At 43.4% G+C, this 25,215-nt stretch overlaps 24 non-coding genes across 24 annotated transcripts; all 24 read right to left on the reverse strand.

The window, feature by feature from the left end:
* Positions 1-378: 378 nt before the first annotated feature.
* On the reverse strand, positions 379-461 carry TRNAL-UAG (transfer RNA leucine (anticodon UAG)). Its single transcript has one exon. It is a non-coding gene; the product is annotated as a tRNA-Leu (tRNA).
* Positions 462-1,486: 1,025 nt separating this feature from the next.
* TRNAL-AAG (transfer RNA leucine (anticodon AAG)) lies at positions 1,487-1,569 on the reverse strand. The gene has a single exon. It is a non-coding gene; the product is annotated as a tRNA-Leu (tRNA).
* Positions 1,570-2,470: 901 nt separating this feature from the next.
* Positions 2,471-2,553, reverse strand: TRNAL-UAG (transfer RNA leucine (anticodon UAG)). Its single transcript has one exon. It is a non-coding gene; the product is annotated as a tRNA-Leu (tRNA).
* A 1,025-nt stretch (positions 2,554-3,578) lies between these two features.
* Positions 3,579-3,661, reverse strand: TRNAL-AAG (transfer RNA leucine (anticodon AAG)). Its single transcript has one exon. It is a non-coding gene; the product is annotated as a tRNA-Leu (tRNA).
* Positions 3,662-3,849: 188 nt separating this feature from the next.
* On the reverse strand, positions 3,850-3,932 carry TRNAL-CAG (transfer RNA leucine (anticodon CAG)). The gene has a single exon. It is a non-coding gene; the product is annotated as a tRNA-Leu (tRNA).
* Positions 3,933-4,564: 632 nt separating this feature from the next.
* TRNAL-UAG (transfer RNA leucine (anticodon UAG)) lies at positions 4,565-4,647 on the reverse strand. The gene has a single exon. It is a non-coding gene; the product is annotated as a tRNA-Leu (tRNA).
* A 1,291-nt stretch (positions 4,648-5,938) lies between these two features.
* TRNAL-CAG (transfer RNA leucine (anticodon CAG)) lies at positions 5,939-6,021 on the reverse strand. Its single transcript has one exon. It is a non-coding gene; the product is annotated as a tRNA-Leu (tRNA).
* A 610-nt stretch (positions 6,022-6,631) lies between these two features.
* On the reverse strand, positions 6,632-6,714 carry TRNAL-UAG (transfer RNA leucine (anticodon UAG)). Its single transcript has one exon. It is a non-coding gene; the product is annotated as a tRNA-Leu (tRNA).
* A 1,024-nt stretch (positions 6,715-7,738) lies between these two features.
* Positions 7,739-7,821, reverse strand: TRNAL-AAG (transfer RNA leucine (anticodon AAG)). Its single transcript has one exon. It is a non-coding gene; the product is annotated as a tRNA-Leu (tRNA).
* Positions 7,822-8,722: 901 nt separating this feature from the next.
* TRNAL-UAG (transfer RNA leucine (anticodon UAG)) lies at positions 8,723-8,805 on the reverse strand. Its single transcript has one exon. It is a non-coding gene; the product is annotated as a tRNA-Leu (tRNA).
* A 2,008-nt stretch (positions 8,806-10,813) lies between these two features.
* On the reverse strand, positions 10,814-10,896 carry TRNAL-UAG (transfer RNA leucine (anticodon UAG)). The gene has a single exon. It is a non-coding gene; the product is annotated as a tRNA-Leu (tRNA).
* Positions 10,897-11,920: 1,024 nt separating this feature from the next.
* TRNAL-AAG (transfer RNA leucine (anticodon AAG)) lies at positions 11,921-12,003 on the reverse strand. The gene has a single exon. It is a non-coding gene; the product is annotated as a tRNA-Leu (tRNA).
* Positions 12,004-12,883: 880 nt separating this feature from the next.
* On the reverse strand, positions 12,884-12,966 carry TRNAL-UAG (transfer RNA leucine (anticodon UAG)). Its single transcript has one exon. It is a non-coding gene; the product is annotated as a tRNA-Leu (tRNA).
* Positions 12,967-14,974: 2,008 nt separating this feature from the next.
* Positions 14,975-15,057, reverse strand: TRNAL-UAG (transfer RNA leucine (anticodon UAG)). Its single transcript has one exon. It is a non-coding gene; the product is annotated as a tRNA-Leu (tRNA).
* Positions 15,058-16,350: 1,293 nt separating this feature from the next.
* Positions 16,351-16,433, reverse strand: TRNAL-CAG (transfer RNA leucine (anticodon CAG)). Its single transcript has one exon. It is a non-coding gene; the product is annotated as a tRNA-Leu (tRNA).
* A 632-nt stretch (positions 16,434-17,065) lies between these two features.
* TRNAL-UAG (transfer RNA leucine (anticodon UAG)) lies at positions 17,066-17,148 on the reverse strand. The gene has a single exon. It is a non-coding gene; the product is annotated as a tRNA-Leu (tRNA).
* A 1,024-nt stretch (positions 17,149-18,172) lies between these two features.
* TRNAL-AAG (transfer RNA leucine (anticodon AAG)) lies at positions 18,173-18,255 on the reverse strand. The gene has a single exon. It is a non-coding gene; the product is annotated as a tRNA-Leu (tRNA).
* Positions 18,256-19,156: 901 nt separating this feature from the next.
* TRNAL-UAG (transfer RNA leucine (anticodon UAG)) lies at positions 19,157-19,239 on the reverse strand. Its single transcript has one exon. It is a non-coding gene; the product is annotated as a tRNA-Leu (tRNA).
* Positions 19,240-20,534: 1,295 nt separating this feature from the next.
* TRNAL-CAG (transfer RNA leucine (anticodon CAG)) lies at positions 20,535-20,617 on the reverse strand. Its single transcript has one exon. It is a non-coding gene; the product is annotated as a tRNA-Leu (tRNA).
* Positions 20,618-21,249: 632 nt separating this feature from the next.
* Positions 21,250-21,332, reverse strand: TRNAL-UAG (transfer RNA leucine (anticodon UAG)). Its single transcript has one exon. It is a non-coding gene; the product is annotated as a tRNA-Leu (tRNA).
* A 1,024-nt stretch (positions 21,333-22,356) lies between these two features.
* On the reverse strand, positions 22,357-22,439 carry TRNAL-AAG (transfer RNA leucine (anticodon AAG)). The gene has a single exon. It is a non-coding gene; the product is annotated as a tRNA-Leu (tRNA).
* Positions 22,440-22,627: 188 nt separating this feature from the next.
* TRNAL-CAG (transfer RNA leucine (anticodon CAG)) lies at positions 22,628-22,710 on the reverse strand. The gene has a single exon. It is a non-coding gene; the product is annotated as a tRNA-Leu (tRNA).
* A 632-nt stretch (positions 22,711-23,342) lies between these two features.
* Positions 23,343-23,425, reverse strand: TRNAL-UAG (transfer RNA leucine (anticodon UAG)). Its single transcript has one exon. It is a non-coding gene; the product is annotated as a tRNA-Leu (tRNA).
* Positions 23,426-24,716: 1,291 nt separating this feature from the next.
* On the reverse strand, positions 24,717-24,799 carry TRNAL-CAG (transfer RNA leucine (anticodon CAG)). The gene has a single exon. It is a non-coding gene; the product is annotated as a tRNA-Leu (tRNA).
* Positions 24,800-25,215: the final 416 nt, after the last annotated feature.

The following is a 25,215-nucleotide window of genomic DNA, read 5'->3' on the forward strand; positions in this document are numbered from 1 at the left end:
TCAACAAGGGATCTCAAAGTCACAACATAGGGTGGAGTATGCAAATTTAAGCAGCTCCTGATCAAAGCCCTGAGGAAATTGCTGTAAGTGTGCTGGAGTCCAGTTGTCTACCAGATGAATGGCATTCTTCCAAATTTGCAGGGCCCGTCTGGCCAGGACATACAAGAGCATGACTCTTCCAGATGACCTCTTACATGGGTCCTATGCTCATTTGGTAAGGATTGCGCTTTGTCAGCAAGACGTTATAGAACCTAAATATATGAGAAACCCCATCTCTGTTGACAAGAGGAGAACGGAATAACGTGCCAAGTGAAGACCAACAGATGCAACTTCCATCAGATGTTAACCTGATAAAGGAGATTAAATCTCCAAAAGGCATGTCAGAAGTGGGATTCGAACCCACACCTCCAAAGGAGACTGTGGCCTAAACACAACGCCTTAGACCTCTCGGCCATCCTGACAGTATAGGCTTCTAAGAAATGAATAAAAGTTACTCAGAAACGTCTACCTCCATGCAAGCCTGAAATAATTTAAACCTTCAAACACAAGGTTCAACTTTATGCCCAGGACAATAAACACAGAAGAACACATACGAAAGCACTTTATTTCACAGGTATACAGTTTTCATGCTTTTAGAACACCACATACCTCTCACCAGCTATTTAGGGTCCTGTATCCGACTCACAACATTTCCTTGCCTGCGACCTCTCTCTCTACACAAACAACTACAGCACAGGAAGTAGGAAGGCAATAGGTGGGGCAGTTTATGCAAATTTATGCTGCCAATGTGCCTTGCAGATTCATGCAGGATTTCTAGATCCTTGCTGGATACAAGAGAGTAGGCCTTGTTCCAGATAAACTATCCCTAGCAGGGAAAGTCTGAGCACAGGGACTCTTTTGCTCTTTAGCCCCTGGCCTGGGACTCACCCTCACTTGCTGAGGCGTGAAATTCTGCATACCAACTTTGCACAGAAGGTATGTTTGTGGTTGTTTGGGGGATGGGTGGGAGGTCAAGAGCAGGGAAATGCAGGTCTCCTTCACTACTAGACTCCTCTTCTATGCCTCCCTGCCGTTCACTCACTCTGTCTTTGTTTCATTCTCTCCTTCCACAACACTCCTTCTCACTCACTCGCTCTATCACTTGTATTTTTGCCCTTGCTCTGCATTCTATAGTGGAAACATCTCTTGAATGAAGCATCTGAAAATGACGTGACATAAAATTTAAAACCTCCTTATTGGAAACCTAAAACATCACAAGACTTAATGTAACCCATTTCTTTCATAAAAAAGATTTTTAAAGTACCCCACAAAAGAAATATAAAACACCACGAGTGCTAGAAGAATATTACATTAACGTTAAAGATAGAATAGGGCAAATGCATTTGCAGTTGAAACTGATGTTTGGTACTTATTCAGATATTATTTACATTGCCAATTTTTAGCTGAGATTCTAAAGGAACTGAGAGAGAAAATGGAATTCAAGTTTTGTCAGAAGTGGGATTCGAACCCACGCCTCCACGAGAGACTGCGGCCTTAACGCAGCGCCTTAGACCACTCGGCCATCCTGACCCCAAGCTGCTTTTTGATCTAAAGGGTGAGAAAGATATTAGGAACCAAAAAATGCACAGAGCTTAGGCCAAAAGTGGCTAGAGCAAGAAAAAAACTCACTGCACTCTTCCAAGAAGACAATCCTATAAGCCACTGCGAGGGAAATGATCATATTTCTCAAGAAAAAATTTAGAGTAAACACAGGACTGTTAGAAATGGGATTTGAACCCACGCCTCCAGAGGAGACTGCGACCTGAACGCAGCGCCTTAGACCACTCGGCCATCCTGACTTGCATTCCCAGCATCTTCCAGAGGCCAGACAGCCATGCAGATGAGGTACTGAAAAGGAATGCCCTCAATTTATTTATCCTATTATATGCACTTCCAACAGATCTTTGAACAATCTGTACAGAGCAGGACCTATGGAGAACTCTTTAGAACTTTGAGGCGAACAAAGAGAAAGTGCTATTCACCAGCCACTTGAACGTCTCAAAGCTGCTTTGAAATTGAGACAATAGCCACCTCTTGGCTGGCTAAAGCAATTTCAACAAGGGATCTCAAAGTCACAACATAGGGTGGAGTATGCAAATTTAAGCAGCCCCTGATCAAAGCCCTAAGGAAATTGCTGTAAGTGTGCTGGAGTCCAGTTGTCTACCAGATGCATGGCATTCTTCCAAATTTGCAGGGCCCGTCTGGCCAGGGCATACAAGAGCATGACTCTTCCAGATGACCTCTTACATGGGTCCTATGCTCATTTGGTAAGGATTGAGCTTTGTCAGCAAGACGTTATAGAACCTAAATATATGAGAAACCCCATCTCTCTTGACAAGAGGATAACGGAATAACGTGCCAGGTGAAGACCAACAGATGCAACTTCCATCAGATGTTAACCTGATAAAGGAGATTAAATCTCCAAAAGGCATGTCAGAAGTGGGATTCGAACCCACGCCTCCAAAGGAGACTGTGGCCTAAACACAGCGCCTTAGACCTCTCGGCCATCCTGACAGCATAGGCTTTTAAGAAATGATTAAAAGTTACTCAGAAACGTCTACCTCCATGCAAGCCTGAAATAATTTAAACCTTCAAACACAAGGTGCAACTTTATGCACAGGACAATAAACACAGAAGAACACATACGAAAGCACTTTATTTCACAGGTATACAGTTTTCATGCTTTTAGAACACCACATACCTCTCACCAGCTATTTAGGGTCCTGTATCCGACTCACAACATTTCCTTGCCTGCGACCTCTCTCTCTACACAAACAACTACAGCACAGGAAGTAGGAAGGCAATAGGTGGGGCAGTTTATGCAAATTTATGCTGCCAATGTGCCTTTTTAGATTCATGCAGGATTTCTAGATCCTTGCTGGATACAAGAGAGTAGGCCTTGTTCCAGATAAACTATCCCTAGCAGGGAAAGTCTGAGCACAGGCACTCTTTTGCTCTTTAGCCCCTGGCCTGGGACTCACCCTCACTTGCTGAGGCGTGAAATTCTGCATACCAACTTTGCACAGAAGGTATGTTTGTGGTTGTTTGGGGATGGGTGGGAGGTCAAGAGCAGGGAAAAGCAGGTCTCCTTCACTACTAGACTCCTCTTCTATGCCTCCCTGCCGTTCACTCACTCTGTCTTTGTTTCATTCTCTCCTTCCACAACACTCCTTCTCACTCACTCGCTCTATCACTTGTATTTTTGCCCTTGCTCTGCATTCTATAGTGGAAACATCTCTTGAATGAAGCATCTGAAAATGACGTGACATAAAATTTAAAACCTCCTTATTGGAAACCTAAAACATCACAAGACTTAATGTAACCCATTTCTTTCATAAAAAAGATTTTTAAAGTACCCCACAAAAGAAATATAAAACACCACGAGTGCTAGAAGAATATTACATTAACGTTAAAGATAGAATAGGGCAAATGCATTTGCAGTTGAAACTGAAGTTTGGTACTTATTCAGATATTATTTACATTGCCAATTTTTAGCTGAGATTCTAAAGGTACTGAGAGAGAAAATGGAATTCAAGTTTTGTCAGAAGTGGGATTCGAACCCACGCCTCCACGAGAGACTGCGGCCTTAACGCAGCGCCTTTGACCACTCGGCCATCTTGACCACATGCTGCTTTTTCATCTAAAGGGTGAGAAAGATATTAGGAACCAAAAAATGCACAGAGCTTAGGCCAATAGTGGCTAGAGCAAGAAAAAAACTCACTGCACTCTTCCAAGAACACAATCCTATAAGCCACTGCGACGGGGAAATGATCATATTTATCAAGAAAAAAATTAGCGTAAACACAGGACTGTCAGAAGTGGGATTTGAACCCACGCCTCCAGAGGAGACTGCGACCTGAACGCAGCGCCTTAGACCACTCGGCCATCCTGACTTGTTTTCCCAGCATCTTCCAGAGACCAGACAGCCATGCAGGTGAGGTACTGAAAAGGAATGCCCTCAATTTATTTATCCTATTATATGCACTTCCAACAGATCTTTGAACAATCTGTACAGAGCAGGACCTATGGAGAACTCTTTAGAACTTTGAGGCGAACAAAGAGAAAGTGCTATTCACCAGCCACTTGAACGGCTCAAAGCTGCTTTGAAATTGAGACAATAGCCACCTCTTGGCTGGCTAAAGCAATTTCAACAAGGGATCTCAAAGTCACAACATAGGGTGGAGTATGCAAATTTAAGCAGCCCCTGATCAAAGCCCTGAGGAAGTTGCTGTAAGTGTGCTGGAGTCCAGTTGTCTACCAGATGAATGGCATTCTTCCAAATTTGCAGGGCCCGTCTGGCCAGGGCATACAAGAGCATGACTCTTCCAGATGACCTCTTACTTGGGTCCTATGCTCATTTTGTAAGGATTGCGCTTTGTCAGCAAGACGTTATAGAACCTAAATATATGAAAAACCCCATCTCTCTTGACAAGAGGAGAACGGAATAACGTGCCAAGAGAAGACCAACAGATGCAACTTCCATCAGATGTTAACCTGATAAAGGAGATTAAATCTCCAAAAGGCATGTCAGAAGTGGGATTCGAACCCACGCCTCCAAAGGAGACTGTGGCCTAAACACAGCGCCTTAGACCTCTCGGCCATCCTGACAGTATAGGCATTTAAGAAATGAATAAAAGTTACTCAGAAACGTCTACCTCCATGCAAGCCTGAAATAATTTAAACCTTCAAACACAAGGTGCAACTTTATGCACAGGACAATAAACACAGAAGAACACATACGAAAGCACTTTATTTCACAGGTATACAGTTTTCATGCTTTTAGAACACCACATACCTCTCACCAGCTATTTAGGGTCCTGTATCCGACTCACAACATTTCCTTGCCTGCGACCTCTCTCTCTACACAAACAACTACAGCACAGGAAGTAGGAAGGCAATAGGTGGGGCAGTTTATTCAAATTTATGCTGCCAATGTGCCTTGCAGATTCATGCAGGATTTCTAGATCCTTGCTGGATACAAGAGAGTAGGCCTTGTTCCAGATAAACTATCCCTAGCAGGGAAAGTATGAGCACAGGCACTCTTTTGCTCTTTAGCCCCTGGCCTGGGACTCACCCTCACTTGCTGAGGCGTGAAAATCTGCATACCAACTTTGCACAGAAGGTATGTTTGTGGTTGTTTGGGGATGGGTGGGAGGTCAAGAGCAGGGAAAAGCAGGTCTCCTTCACTACTAGACTCCTCTTCTATGCCTCCCTGCCGTTCACTCACTCTGTCTTTGTTTCATTCTCTCCTTCCACAACACTCCTTCTCACTCACTCGCTCTATCACTTGTATTTTTGCCCTTGCTCTGCATTCTATAGTGGAAACATCTCTTGAATGAAGCATCTGAAAATGACGTGACATAAAATTTAAAACCTCCTTATTGGAAACCTAAAACATCACAAGACTTAATGTAACCCATTTCTTTCATAAAAAAGATTTTTAAAGTACCCCACAAAAGAAATATAAAACACCACGAGTGCTAGAAGAATATTACATTAACGTTAAAGATAGAATAGGGCAAATGCATTTGCAGTTGAAACTGATGTTTGGTACTTATTCAGATATTATTTACATTGCCAATTTTTAGCTGAGATTCTAAAGGAACTGAGAGAGAAAATGGTTCAAGTTTTGTTAGAAGTGGGATTCGAACCCACGCCTCCACGAGAGACTGCGGCCTTAACGCAGCGCCTTAGACCACTCGGCCATCCTGACCCCATGCTGCTTTTTGATCTAAAGGGTGAGAAAGATATTAGGAACCAAAAAATGCACAGAGCTTAGGCCAATAGTGGCTAGAGCAAGAAAAAAACTCACTGCACTCTTCCAAGAAGACAATCCTATAAGCCACTGCAAGGGAAATGATCATATTTCTCAAGAAAAAAATTAGAGTAAACACAGGACTGTCAGAAGTGGGATTTGAACCCACGCCTCCAGAGGAGACTGCGACCTGAACGCAGCGCCTTAGACCACTCGGCCATCCTGACTTGCTTTCCCAGCATCTTCCAGAGGCCAGACAGCCATGCAGGTGAGGTACTGAAAAGGAATGCCCTCAATTTATTTATCCTATTATATGCACTTTCAACAGATCTTTGAACAATCTGTACAGAGCAGGACCTATGGAGAACTCTTTAGAACTTTGAGGCGAACAAAGAGAAAGTGCTATTCACCAGCCACTTGAACGGCTCAAAGCTGCTTTGAAATTGAGACAATAGCCACCTCTTGGCTGGCTAAAGCAATTTCAACAAGGGATCTCAAAGTCACAACATAGGGTGGAGTATGCAAATTTAAGCAGCCCCTGATCAAAGCCCTGAGGAAATTGCTGTAAGTGTGCTGGAGTCCAGTTGTCTACCAGATGAATGGCATTCTTCCAAATTTGCAGGGCCCGTCTGGCCAGGGCATACAAGAGCATGACTCTTCCAGATGACCTCTTACATGGGTCCTATGCTCATTTGGTAAGGATTGCGCTTTGTCAGTATATGAGAAACCCCATCTCTCTTGACAAGAGGAGAACGGAATAACGTGCCAAGTGAAGACCAACGGTGCAACTTCCATCAGATGTTAACCTGATAAAGGAGATTAAATCTCCAAAAGGCATGTCAGAAGTGGGATTCGAACCCACGCCTCCAAAGGAGACTGTGGCCTAAACACAGCGCCTTAGACCTCTCGGCCATCCTGACAGTATAGGCTTTTAAGAAATGAATAAAAGTTACTCAGAAACGTCTACCTCCATGCAAGCCTGAAATATTTTAAACCTTCAAACACAAGGTGCAACTTTATGCACAGGACAATAAACACAGAAGAACACATACGAAAGCACTTTATTTCACAGGTATACAGTTTTCATGCTTTTAGAACACCACATACCTCTCACCAGCTATTTAGGGTCCTGTATCCGACTCACAACATTTCCTTGCCTGCGACCTCTCTCTCTACACAAACAACTACAGCACAGGAAGTAGGAAGGCAATAGGTGGGGCAGTTTATGCAAATTTATGCTGCCAATGTGCCTTGCAGATTCATGCAGGATTTCTAGATCCTTGCTAGATACAAGAGAGTAGGCCGTGTTCCAGATAAACTATCCCTAGCAGGGAAAGTCTGAGCACAGGCACTCTTTTGCTCTTTAGGCCTTGGCCTGGGACTCACCCTCACTTGCTGAGGCGTGAAATTCTGCATACCAACTTTGCACAGAAGGTATGTTTGTGGTTGTTTGGGGACGGGTGGGAGGTCAAGAGCAGGGAAAAGCAGGTCTCCTTCACTACTAGACTCCTCTTCTATGCCTCCCTGCCATTCACTCACTCTGTCTTTGTTTCATTCTCTCCTTCCACAACACTCCTTCTCACTCACTCGCTCTATCACTTGTATTTTTGCCCTTGCTCTGCATTCTATAGTGGAAACAGCTCTTGAATGAAGCATCTGAAAATGACGTGACATAAAATTTAAAACCTCCTTATTGGAAAGCTAAAACATCACAAGACTTAATGTAACCCATTTCTTTCATAAAAAAGATTTTTAAAGTACCCCACAAAACAAATATAAAACACCACGAGTGCTAGAAAAATATTACATTAACGTTAAAGATAGAATAGGGCAAATGCATTTGCAGTTGAAACTGAAGTTTGGTACTTATTCAGATATTATTTACATTGCCAATTTTTAGCTGAGATTCTAAAGGAACTGAGAGAGAAAATGGAATTCAAGTTTTGTCAGAAGTGGGATTCGAACCCACGCCTCCAGGAGAGACTGCGGCCTTAACGCAGCGCCTTAGACCACTCGGCCATCCTGACCCCATGCTGCTTTTTCATCTAAAGGGTGAGAAATATATTAGGAACCAAAAAATGCACAGAGCTTAGGCCAATAGTGGCTAGAGCAAGAAAAAAACTCACTGCACTCTTCCAAGAAGACAATCCTATAAGCCACTGCGACGGAAATGATCATATTTCTCAAGAAAAAAAGTAGAGTAAACACAGGACTGTCAGAAGTGGGATTTGAACCCACGCCTCCAGAGGAGACTGCGACCTGAACGCAGCGCCTTAGACCACTCGGCCATGCTGACTTGCTTTCCCAGCATCTTCCAGAGGCCAGACAGCCATGCAGGTGAGGTACTGAAAAGGAATGCCCTCAATTTATTTATCCTATTATATGCACTTCCAACAGATCTTTGAACAATCTGTACAGAGCAGGACCTATGGAGAACACTTTAGAACTTTGAGGCGAACAAAGAGAAAGTGCTATTCACCAGCCACTTGAACGGCTCAAAGCTGCTTTGAAATTGAGACAATAGCCACCTCTTGGCTGGCTAAAGCAATTTCAACAAGGGATCTCAAAGTCACAACATAGGGTGGAGTATGCAAATTTAAGCAGCCCCTGATCAAAGCCCTAAGGAAATTGCTGTAAGTGTGCTGGAGTCCAGTTGTCTACCAGATGCATGGCATTCTTCCAAATTTGCAGGGCCCGTCTGGCCAGGGCATACAAGAGCATGACTCTTCCAGATAACCTCTTACATGGGTCCTATGCTCATTTGGTAAGGATTGCGCTTTGTCAGCAAGACGTTATAGAACCTAAATATATGAGAAACCCCATCTCTCTTGACAAGAAGAGAACGGAATAACGTGCCAGGTGAAGACCAACAGATGCAACTTCCATCAGATGTTAACCTGATAAAGGAGATTAAATCTCCAAAAGGAATGTCAGAAGTGGGATTCGAACCCACGCCTCCAAAGGAGACTGTGGCCTAAACACAGCACCTTAGACCTCTCGGCCATCCTGACAGTATAGGCTTTTAAGAAATGAATAAAAGTTACTCAGAAACGTCTACCTCCATGCAAGCCTGAAATAATTTAAACCTTCAAACACAAGGTGCAACTTTATGCACAGGACAATAAACACAGAAGAACACATACGAAAGCACTTTATTTCACAGGTATACAGTTTTCATGCTTTTAGAACACCACATACCTCTCACCAGCTATTTAGGATCCTGTATCCGACTCACAACATTTCCTTGCCTGCGACCTCTCTCTCTACACAAACAACTACAGCACAGGAAGTAGGAAGGCAATAGGTGGGGCAGTTTATGCAAATTTATGCTGCCATTGTGCCTTGCAGATTCATGCAGGATTTCTAGATCCTTGCTGGATACAAGAGAGTAGGCCTTGTTCCAGATAAACTATCCCTAGCAGGGAAAGTCTGAGCACAGGCACTCTTTTGCTCTTTAGCCCCTGGCCTGGGACTCACCCTCACTTGCTGAGGCGTGAAATTCTGCATACCAACTTTGCACAGAAGGTATGTTTGTGGTTGTTTGGGGATGGGTGGGAGGTCAAGAGCAGGGAAAAGCAGGTCTCCTTCACTACTAGACTCCTCTTCTATGCCTCCCTGCCATTCACTCACTCTGTCTTTGTTTCATTCTCTCCTTCCACAACACTCCTTCTCACTCACTCGCTCTATCACTTGTATGTTTGCCCTTGCTCTGCATTCTATAGTGGAAACAGCTCTTGAATGAAGCATCTGAAAATGACGTGACATAAAATTTAAAACCTCCTTATTGGAAACCTAAAACATCACAAGACTTAATGTAACCCATTTCTTTCATAAAAAAGATTTTTAAAGTACCCCACAAAACAAATATAAAACACCACGAGTGCTAGAAGAATATTACATTAACGTTAAAGATAGAATAGGGCAAATGCATTTGCAGTTGAAACTGAAGTTTGGTACTTATTCAGATATTATTTACATTGCCAATTTTTAGCTGAGATTCTAAAGGAACTGAGAGAGAAAATGGAATTCAAGTTTTGTCAGAAGTGGGATTCGAACCCACGCCTCCAGGAGAGACTGCGGCCTTAACGCAGCGCCTTAGACCACTCGGCCATGCTGATCCCATGCTGCTTTATCATCTAAAGGGTGAGAAATATATTAGGAACCAAAAAATGCACAGAGCTTAGGCCAATAGTGGCTAGAGCAAGAAAAAAACTCACTGCACTCTTCCAAGAAGACAATCCTATAAGCCACTGCGAGGGAAATGATCATATTTCTCAAGAAAAATAGTAGAGTAAACACAGGACTGTCAGAAGTGGGATTTGAACCCACACCTCCAGAAGAGACTGCGACCTGAACGCAGCGCCTTAGACGACTCGGCCATCCTGACTTGCTTTCCCAGCATCTTCCAGAGGCCAGACAGCCATGCAGGTGAGGTACTGAAAAGGAATGCCCTCAATTTATTTATCCTATTATATGCACTTCCAACAGATCTTTGAACAATCTGTACAGAGCAGGACCTATGGAGAACTCCTTAGAACTTTGAGGCGAACAAAGAGAAAGTGCTATTCACCAGCCACTTGAACGGCTCAAAGCTGCTTTGAAATTGAGACAATAGCCACCTCTTGGCTGGCTAAAGCAATTTCAACAAGGGATCTCAAAGTCACAACATAGGGTGGAGTATGCAAATTTAAGCAGCTCCTGATCAAAGCCCTGAGGAAATTGCTGTAAGTGTGCTGGAGTCCAGTTGTCTACCAGATGAATGGCATTCTTCCAAATTTGCAGGGCCCGTCTGGCCAGGACATACAAGAGCATGACTCTTCCAGATGACCTCTTACATGGGTCCTATGCTCATTTGGTAAGGATTGCGCTTTTTCAGCAAGACGTTATAGAACCTAAATATATGAGAAACCCCATCTCTGTTGACAAGAGGAGAACGGAATAACGTGCCAAGTGAAGACCAACAGATGCAACTTCCATCAGATGTTAACCTGATAAAGGAGATTAAATCTCCAAAAGGCATGTCAGAAGTGGGATTCGAACCCACACCTCCAAAGGAGACTGTGGCCTAAACACAACGCCTTAGACCTCTCGGCCATCCTGACAGTATAGGCTTCTAAGAAATGAATAAAAGTTACTCAGAAACGTCTACCTCCATGCAAGCCTGAAATAATTTAAACCTTCAAACACAAGGTTCAACTTTATGCCCAGGACAATAAACACAGAAGAACACATACGAAAGCACTTTATTTCACAGGTATACAGTTTTCATGCTTTTAGAACACCACATACCTCTCACCAGCTATTTAGGGTCCTGTATCCGACTCACAACATTTCCTTGCCTGCGACCTCTCTCTCTACACAAACAACTACAGCACAGGAAGTAGGAAGGCAATAGGTGGGGCAGTTTATGCAAATTTATGCTGCCAATGTGCCTTGCAGATTCATGCAGGATTTCTAGATCCTTGCTGGATACAAGAGAGTAGGCCTTGTTCCAGATAAACTATCCCTAGCAGGGAAAGTCTGAGCACAGGGACTCTTTTGCTCTTTAGCCCCTGGCCTGGGACTCACCCTCACTTGCTGAGGCGTGAAATTCTGCATACCAACTTTGCACAGAAGGTATGTTTGTGGTTGTTTGGGGATGGGTGGGAGGTCAAGAGCAGGGAAAAGCAGGTCTCCTTCACTACTAGACTCCTCTTCTATGCCTCCCTGCCGTTCACTCACTCTGTCTTTGTTTCATTCTCTCCTTCCACAACACTCCTTCTCACTCACTCGCTCTATCACTTGTATTTTTGCCCTTGCTCTGCATTCTATAGTGGAAACAGCTCTTGAATGAAGCATCTGAAAATGACGTGACATAAAATTTAAAACCTCCTTATTGGAAACCTAAAACATCACAAGACTTAATGTAACCCATTTCTTTCATAAAAAAGATTTTTAAAGTACCCCACAAAAGAAATATAAAACACCACGAGTGCTAGAAGAATATTACATTAACGTTAAAGATAGAATAGGGCAAATGCATTTGCAGTTGAAACTGATGTTTGGTACTTATTCAGATATTATTTACATTGCCAATTTTTAGCTGAGATTCTAAAGGAACTGAGAGAGAAAATGGAATTCAAGTTTTGTCAGAAGTGGGATTCGAACCCACGCCTCCACGAGAGACTGCGGCCTTAACGCAGCGCCTTAGACCACTCGGCCATCCTGACCCCATGCTGCTTTTTGATCTAAAGGGTGAGAAAGATATTAGGAACCAAAAAATGCACAGAGCTTAGGCCAAAAGTGGCTAGAGCAAGAAAAAAACTCACTGCACTCTTCCAAGAAGACAATCCTATAAGCCACTGCGAGGGAAATGATCATATTTCTCAAGAAAAAAATTAGAGTAAACACAGGACTGTCAGAAGTGGGATTTGAACCCACACCTCCAGAGTAGACTGCGACCTGATCGCAGCGCCTTAGACCACTCGGCCATCCTGACTTGCATTCCCAGCATCTTCCAGAGGCCAGACAGCCATGCAGATGAGGTACTGAAAAGGAATGCCCTCAATTTATTTATCCTATTATATGCACTTTCAACAGATCTTTGAACAATCTGTACAGAGCAGGACCTATGGAGAACTCTTTAGAACTTTGAGGCGAACAAAGAGAAAGTGCTATTCACCAGCCACTTGAACGGCTCAAAGCTGCTTTGAAATTGAGACAATAGCCACCTCTTGGCTGGCTAAAGCAATTTCAACAAGGGATCTCAAAGTCACAACATAGGGTGGAGTATGCAAATTTAAGCAGCCCCTGATCAAAGCCCTGAGGAAATTGCTGTAAGTGTGCTGGAGTCCAGTTGTCTACCAGATGAATGGCATTCTTCCAAATTTGCAGGGCCCGTCTGGCCAGGGCATACAAGAGCATGACTCTTCCAGATGACCTCTTACATGGGTCCTATGCTCATTTGGTAAGGATTGCGCTTTGTCAGTATATGAGAAACCCCATCTCTCTTGACAAGAGGAGAACGGAATAACGTGCCAAGTGAAGACCAACAGATGCAACTTCCATCAGATGTTAACCTGATAAAGGAGATTAAATCTCCAAAAGGCATGTCAGAAGTGGGATTCGAACCCACGCCTCCAAAGGAGACTGTGGCCTAAACACAGCGCCTTAGACCTCTCGGCCATCCTGACAGTATAGTCTTTTAAGAAATGAATAAAAGTTACTCAGAAACGTCTACCTCCATGCAAGCCTGAAATATTTTAAACCTTCAAACACAAGGTGCAACTTTATGCACAGGACAATAAACACAGAAGAACACATACGAAAGCACTTTATTTCACAGGTATACAGTTTTCATGCTTTTAGAACACCACATACCTCTCACCAGCTATTTAGGGTCCTGTATCCGACTCACAACATTTCCTTGCCTGCGACCTCTCTCTCTACACAAACAACTACAGCACAGGAAGTAGGAAGGCAATAGGTGGGGCAGTTTATCCAAATTTATGCTGCCATTGTGCCTTGCAGATTCATGCAGGATTTCTAGATCCTTGCTGGATACAAGAGAGTAGGCCTTGTTCCAGATAAACTATCCCTAGCAGGGAAAGTCTGAGCACAGGCACTCTTTTGCTCTTTAGCCCCTGGCCTGGGACTCACCCTCACTTGCTGAGGCGTGAAATTCTGCATACCAACTTTGCACAGAAGGTATGTTTGTGGTTGTTTGGGGATGGGTGGGAGGTCAAGAGCAGGGAAAAGCAGGTCTCCTTCACTACTAGACTCCTCTTCTATGCCTCCCTGCCATTCACTCACTCTGTCTTTGTTTCATTCTCTCCTTCCACAACACTCCTTCTCACTCACTCGCTCTATCACTTGTATTTTTGCCCTTGCTCTGCATTCTATAGTGGAAACAGCTCTTGAATGAAGCATCTGAAAATGACGTGACATAAAATTTAAAACCTCCTTATTGGAAACCTAAAACATCACAAGACTTAATGTAACCCATTTCTTTCATAAAAAAGATTTTTAAAGTACCCCACAAAACAAATATAAAACACCACGAGTGCTAGAAAAATATTACATTAACGTTAAAGATAGAATAGGGCAAATGCATTTGCAGTTGAAACTGAAGTTTGGTACTTATTCAGATATTATTTACATTGCCAATTTTTAGCTGAGATTCTAAAGGAACTGAAAAAGAAAATGGAATTCAAGTTTTGTCAGAAGTGGGATTCGAACCCACGCCTCCAGGAGAGACTGCGGCCTTAACGCAGCGCATTAGACCACTCGGCCATTCTGACCCCATGCTGCTTTTTCATCTAAAGAGTGAGAAAGATATTAGGAACCAAAAAATGCACAGAGCTTAGGACAATAGTGGCTAGAGCAAGAAAAAAACTCACTGCACTCTTCCAAGAAGACAATCCTATAAGCCACTGCGAGGGAAATGATCATATTTCTCAAGAAAAAAAGTAGAGTAAACACAGGACTGTCAGAAGTGGGATTTGAACCCACGCCTCCAGAGGAGACTGCGACCTGAACGCAGCGCCTTAGACCACTCGGCCATGCTGACTTGCTTTCCCAGCATCTTCCAGAGGCCAGACAGCCATGCAGGTGAGGTACTGAAAAGGAATGCCCTCAATTTATTTATCCTATTATATGCACTTCCAACAGATCTTTGAACAATCTGTACAGAGCAGGACCTATGGAGAACACTTTAGAACTTTGAGGCGAACAAAGAGAAAGTGCTATTCACCAGCCACTTGAACGGCTCAAAGCTGCTTTGAAATTGAGACAATAGCCACCTCTTGGCTGGCTAAAGCAATTTCAACAAGGGATCTCAAAGTCACAACATAGGGTGGAGTATGCAAATTTAAGCAGCCCCTGATCAAAGCCCTAAGGAAATTGCTGTAAGTGTGCTGGAGTCCAGTTGTCTACCAGATGCATGGCATTCTTCCAAATTTGCAGGGCCCGTCTGGCCAGGGCATACAAGAGCATGACTCTTCCAGATGACCTCTTACATGGGTCCTATGCTCATTTGGTAAGGATTGCGCTTTGTCAGCAAGACGTTATAGAACCTAAATATATGAGAAACCCAATCTCTCTTGACAAGAAGAGAACGGAATAACGTGCCAGGTGAAGACCAACAGATGCAACTTCCATCAGATGTTAACCTGATAAAGGAGATTAAATCTCCAAAAGGCATGTCAGAAGTGGGATTCGAACCCACGCCTCCAAAGGAGACTGTGGCCTAAACACAGCACCTTAGACCTCTCGGCCATCCTGACAGTATAGGCTTTTAAGAAATGAATAAAAGTTACTCAGAAACGTCTACCTCCATGCAAGCCTGAAATAATTTAAACCTTCAAACACAAGGTGCAACTTTATGCACAGGACAATAAACACAGAAGAACACATACGAAAGCACTTTATTTCACAGGTATACAGTTTTCATGCTTTTAGAACACCACATACCTCTCACCAGCTATTTAGGGTCCTGTATCCGACTCACAACATTTCCTTGCCTGCGACCTCTCTCTCTACACAAACAACTACAGCACAGGAAGTAGGAAGGCAATAGGTGGGGCAGTTTATGCAAATTTATGCTGCCATTGTGCCTTGCAGATTCATGCAGGATTTCTAGATCCTTGCTGGATACAAGAGAGTAGGCCTTGTTCCAGATAAACTATCCCTAGCAGGGAAAGTCTGAGCACAGGCACTCTTTTGCTCTTTAGCCCCTGGCCTGGGACTCACCCTCACTTGCTGAGGCGTGAAATTCTGCATACCAACTTTGCACAGAAGGTATGTTTGTGGTTGTTTGGGGATGGGTGGGAGGTCAAGAGCAGGGAAAAGCAGGTCTCCTTCACTACTAGACTCCTCTTCTATGCCTCCCTGCCATTCACTCACTCTGTCTTTGTTTCATTCTCTCCTTCCACAACACTCCTTCTCACTCACTCGCTCTATCACTTGTATTTTTGCCCTTGCTCTGCATTCTATAGTGGAAACAGCTCTTGAATGAAGCATCTGAAAATGACGTGACATAAAATTTAAAACCTCCTTATTGGAAACCTAAAACATCACAAAACTTAATGTAACCCATTTCTTTCATAAAAAAGATTTTTAAAGTACCCCACAAAACAAATATAAAACACCACGAGTGCTAGAAGAATATTACATTAACGTTAAAGATAGAATAGGGCAAATGCATTTGCAGTTGAAACTGAAGTTTGGTACTTATTCAGATATTATTTACATTGCCAATTTTTAGCTGAGATTCTAAAGGAACTGAGAGAGAAAAAGGAATTCAAGTTTTGTCAGAAGTGGGATTCGAACCCACGCCTCCAGGAGAGACTGCGGCCTTAACGCAGCGCCTTAGACCACTCGGCCATGCTGATCCCATGCTGCTTTTTCATCTAAAGGGTGAGAAAGATATTAGGAACCAAAAAATGCACAGAGCTTAGGCCAATAGTGGCTAGAGCAAGAAAAAAACTCACTGCACTCTTCCAAGAAGACAATCCTATAAGCCACTGCGAGGGAAATGATCCTATTTCTCAAGAAAAATAGTAGAGTAAACACAGGACTGTCAGAAGTGGGATTTGAACCCACACCTCCAGAGGAGACTGCGACCTGAACGCAGCGCCTTAGACCACTCGGCCATCCTGACTTGCTTTCCCAGCATCTTCCAGAGGCCAGACAGCCATGCAGGTGAGGTACTGAAAAGGAATGCCCTCAATTTATTTATCCTATTATATGCACTTCCAACAGATCTTTGAACAATCTGTACAGAGCAGGACCTATGGAGAACTCTTTAGAACTTTGAGGCGAACAAAGAGAAAGTGCTATTCACCAGCCACTTGAACGGCTCAAAGCTGCTTTGAAATTGAGACAATAGCCACCTCTTGGCTGGCTAAAGCAATTTCAACAAGGGATCTCAAAGTCACAACATAGGGTGGAGTATGCAAATTTAAGCAGCTCCTGATCAAAGCCCTGAGGAAATTGCTGTAAGTGTGCTGGAGTCCAGTTGTCTACCAGATGAATGGCATTCTTCCAAATTTGCAGGGCCCGTCTGGCCAGGACATACAAGAGCATGACTCTTCCAGATGACCTCTTACATGGGTCCTATGCTCATTTGGTAAGGATTGCGCTTTGTCAGCAAGACGTTATAGAACCTAAATATATGAGAAACCCCATCTCTGTTGACAAGAGGAGAACGGAATAACGTGCCAAGTGAAGACCAACAGATGCAACTTCCATCAGATGTTAACCTGATAAAGGAGATTAAATCTCCAAAAGGCATGTCAGAAGTGGGATTCGAACCCACACCTCCAAAGGAGACTGTGGCCTAAACACAACGCCTTAGACCTCTCGGCCATCCTGACAGTATAGGCTTCTAAGAAATGAATAAAAGTTACTCAGAAACGTCTACCTCCATGCAAGCCTGAAATAATTTAAACCTTCAAACACAAGGTTCAACTTTATGCCCAGGACAATAAACACAGAAGAACACATACGAAAGCACTTTATTTCACAGGTATGCAGTTTTCATGCTTTTAGAACACCACATACCTCTCACCAGCTATTTAGGGTCCTGTATCCGACTCACAACATTTCCTTGCCTGCGACCTCTCTCTCTACACAAACAACTACAGCACAGGAAGTAGGAAGGCAATAGGTGGGGCAGTTTATGCAAATTTATGCTGCCAATGTGCCTTGCAGATTCATGCAGGATTTCTAGATCCTTGCTGGATACAAGAGAGTAGGCCTTGTTCCAGATAAACTATCCCTAGCAGGGAAAGTCTGAGCACAGGGACTCTTTTGCTCTTTAGCCCCTGGCCTGGGACTCACCCTCACTTGCTGAGGCGTGAAATTCTGCATACCAACTTTGCACAGAAGGTATGTTTGTGGTTGTTTGGGGATGGGTGGGAGGTCAAGAGCAGGGAAATGCAGGTCTCCTTCACTACTAGACTCCTCTTCTATGCCTCCCTGCCGTTCACTCACTCTGTCTTTGTTTCATTCTCTCCTTCCACAACACTCCTTCTCACTCACTCGCTCTATCACTTGTATTTTTGCCCTTGCTCTGCATTCTATAGTGGAAACATCTCTTGAATGAAGCATCTGAAAATGACGTGACATAAAATTTAAAACCTCCTTATTGGAAACCTAAAACATCACAAGACTTAATGTAACCCATTTCTTTCATAAAAAAGATTTTTAAAGTACCCCACAAAAGAAATATAAAACACCACGAGTGCTAGAAGAATATTACATTAACGTTAAAGATAGAATAGGGCAAATGCATTTGCAGTTGAAACTGAAGTTTGGTACTTATTCAGATATTATTTACATTGCCAATTTTTAGCTGAGATTCTAAAGGAACTGAGAGAGAAAATGGAATTCAAGTTTTGTCAGAAGTGGGATTCGAACCCACGCCTCCACGAGAGACTGCGGCCTTAACGCAGCGCCTTAGACCACTCGGCCATCCTGACCCCAAGCTGCTTTTTGATCTAAAGGGTGAGAAAGATATTAGGAACCAAAAAATGCACAGAGCTTAGGCCAAAAGTGGCTAGAGCAAGAAAAAAACTCACTGCACTCTTCCAAGAAGACAATCCTATAAGCCACTGCGAGGGAAATGATCATATTTCTCAAGAAAAAAATTAGAGTAAACACAGGACTGTTAGAAGTGGGATTTGAACCCACGCCTCCAGAGGAGACTGCGACCTGAACGCAGCGCCTTAGACCACTCGGCCATCCTGACTTGCATTCCCAGCATCTTCCAGAGGCCAGACAGCCATGCAGATGAGGTACTGAAAAGGAATGCCCTCAATTTATTTATCCTATTATATGCACTTCCAACAGATCTTTGAACAATCTGTACAGAGCAGGACCTATGGAGAACTCTTTAGAACTTTGAGGCGAACAAAGAGAAAGTGCTATTCACCAGCCACTTGAACGTCTCAAAGCTGCTTTGAAATTGAGACAATAGCCACCTCTTGGCTGGCTAAAGCAATTTCAACAAGGGATCTCAAAGTCACAACATAGGGTGGAGTATGCAAATTTAAGCAGCCCCTGATCAAAGCCCTAAGGAAATTGCTGTAAGTGTGCTGGAGTCCAGTTGTCTACCAGATGCATGGCATTCTTCCAAATTTGCAGGGCCCGTCTGGCCAGGGCATACAAGAGCATGACTCTTCCAGATGACCTCTTACATGGGTCCTATGCTCATTTGGTAAGGATTGAGCTTTGTCAGCAAGACGTTATAGAACCTAAATATATGAGAAACCCCATCTCTCTTGACAAGAGGATAACGGAATAACGTGCCAGGTGAAGACCAACAGATGCAACTTCCATCAGATGTTAACCTGATAAAGGAGATTAAATCTCCAAAAGGCATGTCAGAAGTGGGATTCGAACCCACGCCTCCAAAGGAGACTGTGGCCTAAACACAGCGCCTTAGACCTCTCGGCCATCCTGACAGCATAGGCTTTTAAGAAATGAATAAAAGTTACTCAGAAACGTCTACCTCCATGCAAGCCTGAAATAATTTAAACCTTCAAACACAAGGTGCAACTTTATGCACAGGACAATAAACACAGAAGAACACATACGAAAGCACTTTATTTCACAGGTATACAGTTTTCATGCTTTTAGAACACCACATACCTCTCACCAGCTATTTAGGGTCCTGTATCCGACTCACAACATTTCCTTGCCTGCGACCTCTCTCTCTACACAAACAACTACAGCACAGGAAGTAGGAAGGCAATAGGTGGGGCAGTTTATGCAAATTTATGCTGCCAATGTGCCTTGCAGATTCATGCAGGATTTCTAGATCCTTGCTGGATACAAGAGAGTAGGCCTTGTTCCAGATAAACTATCCCTAGCAGGGAAAGTCTGAGCACAGGCACTCTTTTGCTCTTTAGCCCCTGGCCTGGGACTCACCCTCACTTGCTGAGGCGTGAAATTCTGCATACCAACTTTGCACAGAAGGTATGTTTGTGGTTGTTTGGGGATGGGTGGGAGGTCAAGAGCAGGGAAAAGCAGGTCTCCTTCACTACTAGACTCCTCTTCTATGCCTCCCTGCCGTTCACTCACTCTGTCTTTGTTTCATTCTCTCCTTCCACAACACTCCTTCTCACTCACTCGCTCTATCACTTGTATTTTTGCCCTTGCTCTGCATTCTATAGTGGAAACATCTCTTGAATGAAGCATCTGAAAATGACGTGACATAAAATTTAAAACCTCCTTATTGGAAACCTAAAACATCACAAGACTTAATGTAACCCATTTCTTTCATAAAAAAGATTTTTAAAGTACCCCACAAAAGAAATATAAAACACCACGAGTGCTAGAAGAATATTACATTAACGTTAAAGATAGAATAGGGCAAATGCATTTGCAGTTGAAACTGAAGTTTGGTACTTATTCAGATATTATTTACATTGCCAATTTTTAGCTGAGATTCTAAAGGTACTGAGAGAGAAAATGGAATTCAAGTTTTCTCAGAAGTGGGATTCGAACCCACGCCTCCACGAGAGACTGCGGCCTTAACGCAGCGCCTTTGACCACTCGGCCATCTTGACCACATGCTGCTTTTTCATCTAAAGGGTGAGAAAGATATTAGGAACCAAAAAATGCACAGAGCTTAGGCCAATAGTGGCTAGAGCAAGAAAAAAACTCACTGCACTCTTCCAAGAAGACAATCCTATAAGCCACTGCGACGGGGAAATGATCATATTTATCAAGAAAAAAATTAGCGTAAACACAGGACTGTCAGAAGTGGGATTTGAACCCACGCCTCCAGAGGAGACTGCGACCTGAACGCAGCGCCTTAGACCACTCGGCCATCCTGACTTGTTTTCCCAGCATCTTCCAGAGGCCAGACAGCCATGCAGGTGAGGTACTGAAAAGGAATGCCCTCAATTTATTTATCCTATTATATGCACTTCCAACAGATCTTTGAACAATCTGTACAGAGCAGGACCTATGGAGAACTCTTTAGAACTTTGAGGCGAACAAAGAGAAAGTGCTATTCACCAGCCACTTGAACGGCTCAAAGCTGCTTTGAAATTGAGACAATAGCCACCTCTTGGCTGGCTAAAGCAATTTCAACAAGGGATCTCAAAGTCACAACATAGGGTGGAGTATGCAAATTTAAGCAGCCCCTGATCAAAGCCCTGAGGAAGTTGCTGTAAGTGTGCTGGAGTCCAGTTGTCTACCAGATGAATGGCATTCTTCCAAATTTGCAGGGCCCGTCTGGCCAGGGCATACAAGAGCATGACTCTTCCAGATGACCTCTTACTTGGGTCCTATGCTCATTTTGTAGGGATTGCGCTTTGTCAGCAAGACGTTATAGAACCTAAATATATGAAAAACCCCATCTCTCTTGACAAGAGGAGAACGGAATAACGTGCCAAGAGAAGACCAACAGATGCAACTTCCATCAGATGTTAACCTGATAAAGGAGATTAAATCTCCAAAAGGCATGTCAGAAGTGAGATTCGAACCCACGCCTCCAAAGGAGACTGTGGCCTAAACACAGCGCCTTAGACCTCTCGGCCATCCTGACAGTATAGGCATTTAAGAAATGAATAAAAGTTACTCAGAAACGTCTACCTCCATGCAAGCCTGAAATAATTTAAACCTTCAAACACAAGGTGCAACTTTATGCACAGGACAATAAACACAGAAGAACACATACGAAAGCACTTTATTTCACAGGTATACAGTTTTCATGCTTTTAGAACACCACATACCTCTCACCAGCTATTTAGGGTCCTGTATCCGACTCACAACATTTCCTTGCCTGCGACCTCTCTCTCTACACAAACAACTACAGCACAGGAAGTAGGAAGGCAATAGGTGGGGCAGTTTATTCAAATTTATGCTGCCAATGTGCCTTGCAGATTCATGCAGGATTTCTAGATCCTTGCTGGATACAAGAGAGTAGGCCTTGTTCCAGATAAACTATCCCTAGCAGGGAAAGTCTGAGCACAGGCACTCTTTTGCTCTTTAGCCCCTGGCCTGGGACTCACCCTCACTTGCTGAGGCGTGAAATTCTGCATACCAACTTTGCACAGAAGGTATGTTTGTGGTTGTTTGGGGATGGGTGGGAGGTCAAGAGCAGGGAAAAGCAGGTCTCCTTCACTACTAGACTCCTCTTCTATGCCTCCCTGCCGTTCACTCACTCTGTCTTTGTTTCATTCTCTCCTTCCACAACACTCCTTCTCACTCACTCGCTCTATCACTTGTATTTTTGCCCTTGCTCTGCATTCTATAGTGGAAACATCTCTTGAATGAAGCATCTGAAAATGACGTGACATAAAATTTAAAACCTCCTTATTGGAAACCTAAAACATCACAAGACTTAATGTAACCCATTTCTTTCATAAAAAAGATTTTTAAAGTACCCCACAAAAGAAATATAAAACACCACGAGTGCTAGAAGAATATTACATTAACGTTAAAGATAGAATAGGGCAAATGCATTTGCAGTTGAAACTGAAGTTTGGTACTTATTCAGATATTATTTACATTGCCAATTTTTAGCTGAGATTCTAAAGGTACTGAGAGAGAAAATGGAATTCAAGTTTTGTCAGAAGTGGGATTCGAACCCACGCCTCCACGAGAGACTGCGGCCTTAACGCAGCGCCTTTGACCACTCGGCCATCTTGACCACATGCTGCTTTTTCATCTAAAGGGTGAGAAAGATATTAGGAACCAAAAAATGCACAGAGCTTAGGCCAATAGTGGCTAGAGCAAGAAAAAAACTCACTGCACTCTTCCAAGAAGACAATCCTATAAGCCACTGCGACGGGGAAATGATCATATTTATCAAGAAAAAAATTAGCGTAAACACAGGACTGTCAGAAGTGGGATTTGAACCCACGCCTCCAGAGGAGACTGCGACCTGAACGCAGCGCCTTAGACCACTCGGCCATCCTGACTTGTTTTCCCAGCATCTTCCAGAGGCCAGACAGCCATGCAGGTGAGGTACTGAAAAGGAATGCCCTCAATTTATTTATCCTATTATATGCACTTCCAACAGATCTTTGAACAATCTGTACAGAGCAGGACCTATGGAGAACTCTTTAGAACTTTGAGGCGAACAAAGAGAAAGTGCTATTCACCAGCCACTTGAACGGCTCAAAGCTGCTTTGAAATTGAGACAATAGCCACCTCTTGGCTGGCTAAAGCAATTTCAACAAGGGATCTCAAAGTCACAACATAGGGTGGAGTATGCAAATTTAAGCAGCCCCTGATCAAAGCCCTGAGGAAGTTGCTGTAAGTGTGCTGGAGTCCAGTTGTCTACCAGATGAATGGCATTCTTCCAAATTTGCAGGGCCCGTCTGGCCAGGGCATACAAAAGCATGACTCTTCCAGATGACCTCTTACTTGGGTCCTATGCTCATTTTGTAGGGATTGCGCTTTGTCAGCAAGACGTTATAGAACCTAAATATATGAAAAACCCCATCTCTCTTGACAAGAGGAGAACGGAATAACGTGCCAAGAGAAGACCAACAGATGCAACTTCCATCAGATGTTAACCTGATAAAGGAGATTAAATCTCCAAAAGGCATGTCAGAAGTGGGATTCGAACCCACGCCTCCAAAGGAGACTGTGGCCTAAACACAGCGCCTTAGACCTCTCGGCCATCCTGACAGTATAGGCATTTAAGAAATGAATAAAAGTTACTCAGAAACGTCTACCTCCATGCAAGCCTGAAATAATTTAAACCTTCAAACACAAGGTGCAACTTTATGCACAGGACAATAAACACAGAAGAACACATACGAAAGCACTTTATTTCACAGGTATACAGTTTTCATGCTTTTAGAACACCACATACCTCTCACCAGCTATTTAGGGTCCTGTATCCGACTCACAACATTTCCTTGCCTGCGACCTCTCTCTCTACACAAACAACTACAGCACAGGAAGTAGGAAGGCAATAGGTGGGGCAGTTTATTCAAATTTATGCTGCCAATGTGCCTTGCAGATTCATGCAGGATTTCTAGATCCTTGCTGGATACAAGAGAGTAGGCCTTGTTCCAGATAAACTATCCCTAGCAGGGAAAGTCTGAGCACAGGCACTCTTTTGCTCTTTAGCCCCTGGCCTGGGACTCACCCTCACTTGCTGAGGCGTGAAATTCTGCATACCAACTTTGCACAGAAGGTATGTTTGTGGTTGTTTGGGGATGGGTGGGAGGTCAAGAGCAGGGAAAAGCAGGTCTCCTTCACTACTAGACTCCTCTTCTATGCCTCCCTGCCGTTCACTCACTCTGTCTTTGTTTCATTCTCTCCTTCCACAACACTCCTTCTCACTCACTCGCTCTATCACTTGTATTTTTGCCCTTGCTCTGCATTCTATAGTGGAAACATCTCTTGAATGAAGCATCTGAAAATGACGTGACATAAAATTTAAAACCTCCTTATTGGAAACCTAAAACATCACAAGACTTAATGTAACCCATTTCTTTCATAAAAAAGATTTTTAAAGTACCCCACAAAAGAAATATAAAACACCACGAGTGCTAGAAGAATATTACATTAACGTTAAAGATAGAATATGGCAAATGTATTTGCAGTTGAAACTGATGTTTGGTACTTATTCAGATATTATTTACATTGCCAATTTTTAGCTGAGATTCTAAAGGAACTGAGAGAGAAAATGGTTCAAGTTTTGTCAGAAGTGGGATTCGAACCCATGCCTCCACGAGAGACTGCGGCCTTAACGCAGCGCCTTAGACCACTCGGCCATCCTGACCCCATGCTGCTTTTTGATCTAAAGGGTGAGAAAGATATTAGGAACCAAAAAATGCACAGAGCTTAGGCCAATAGTGGCTAGAGCAAGAAAAAAACTCACTGCACTCTTCCAAGAAGACAATCCTATAAGCCACTGCAAGGGAAATGATCATATTTCTCAAGAAAAAAATTAGAGTAAACACAGGACTGTCAGAAGTGGGATTTGAACCCACGCCTCCAGAGGAGACTGCGACCTGAACGCAGCGCCTTAGACCACTCGGCCATCCTGACTTGCTTTCCCAGCATCTTCCAGAGGCCAGACAGCCATGCAGGTGAGGTACTGAAAAGGAATGCCCTCAATTTATTTATCCTATTATATGCACTTTCAACAGATCTTTGAACAATCTGTACAGAGCAGGACCTATGGAGAACTCTTTAGAACTTTGAGGCGAACAAAGAGAAAGTGCTATTCACCAGCCACTTGAACGGCTCAAAGCTGCTTTGAAATTGAGACAATAGCCACCTCTTGGCTGGCTAAAGCAATTTCAACAAGGGATCTCAAAGTCACAACATAGGGTGGAGTATGCAAATTTAAGCAGCCCCTGATCAAAGCCCTGAGGAAATTGCTGTAAGTGTGCTGGAGTCCAGTTGTCTACCAGATGAATGGCATTCTTCCAAATTTGCAGGGCCCGTCTGGCCAGGGCATA

The sequence above is a fragment of the Triturus cristatus genome, chromosome 6, assembly GCF_964204655.1.
Source record: "Triturus cristatus chromosome 6, aTriCri1.1, whole genome shotgun sequence".
NCBI classification, from domain to species: Eukaryota; Metazoa; Chordata; class Amphibia; order Caudata; family Salamandridae; genus Triturus; species Triturus cristatus.